We start from the raw sequence: 1,420 nt of genomic DNA, 5'->3' as shown, positions 1-1,420 counted from the left end.
GATGATTTCAAATGCCAGCAGAGCTCTGAGTGACTTTGGCTTCCCAGGAACTGTTTGGAAGAGGCAGTGCAGGCTCTGTTTGCCCCCTGGTGGTCACTTGGTGACATCACAGTCTGGGAGGCCCGGGAAAACTAGCTGGCTGTTCCCATGGATGGGAGAGTAGAGCTGAGACCAGCAAACAGATTGTGAACGAAGAGCCATCACCCAATGACCATTCTAGAATAGACAAAGAAATTTTATCACTTGTCACTCTGCTCTCGGCCTTTAACTGACCCATCAAGCATCAGTTTCTTCCCAAACTAGAGACATTTTCTTCTGAGGCAAATTCTTCATTCTGCTCACTTTATCCTCTTACCTGTTCATTTATGACAAAATATGGCTTCACTGTGTCTCACACTTGTCCTCGAATAGGACTATGGCCACTTCCTTTTGGGGACTTGGTCTAGGCAAAGTGAAGCTAGTAAGATTTCTTTGTTGAGGTTGCTAGGAGTCAGGCTCTGTGAGAATAAAGCAGGTCTGAACTATAATATGACAAGCCCTCGCAAGAGAGAAATCTGTCTCTAAATGTCTTACTGTGAAATGGGGTTGGGTAGAGCTATTTGCTGATTTTTCTCTTATATTTTCTATCATAAACACGACATACGTTTAAAGCCACCTCTGCCCCCTTATAAACAGTAACTATATATAATATAATTTTTTTCACTCATTAAAGAAATTCTGTAATAAATCAAGCTTGGTGTGTCCCAACACTCTGAGGCTGGAGATAGGAGGACTGGTGCAAATTCTAGGCCAGTCTGGGCTACAGTGTGAGACTTTATCTTAAAATGAGGGTTGGGAGAGGGGAGGGGAGGAAAGCGAAAGTGATTACTTAGAATTTCTAGTCAGGGTCTAGGGGACAGGAGAGTAGAGAAGTCTCAGAGTCAGGGAGAAAGACTGTGGGGGTGGCAGACTTTGAAGGAGGTAGAGAGAGTGGGCCCCGCTGCACGTATAATCAAGTGGATTTACAGTATATACATAGGAAATCTTTCTTCCTTTCTCTCTCCCCCCCCCCCTCTTTTTGACAGGACTTCTCTATGTAACAGCCTTGGCTATCCTAGAACTTAAACTGCAGATCAGGCTGGACTCAAACTCAAAGATCCAACTGCCTCTGCCTCCCTAATGCTGCCCTGCCAGAGATAACTAACTGCTCACTACAAGCATTCTTGTTTCTTTATTTTATTTTAATGTATTTTTAATTGGATATTTTATTTATTTACATTTCAAATCTTACCTCTTTCCCTGTTTCCCCTCTGCAACCCCCCCATCCCCTCCCGCTGCTTCTATGAGGGTGTTCCCCTACCCACCCACCTACTCCCTCCTCACTGCCCTAGCATTCCCCTACACTAAGGCATCAAGCCTTCACAGGACCAAGGGCCTCCCC

This window comes from Mus musculus, chromosome 7 (assembly GCF_000001635.26).
Source record: "Mus musculus strain C57BL/6J chromosome 7, GRCm38.p6 C57BL/6J".
Taxonomy (NCBI): Eukaryota; Metazoa; Chordata; class Mammalia; order Rodentia; family Muridae; genus Mus; species Mus musculus.
Note: the sequence above shows the minus strand (reverse complement) of the source record.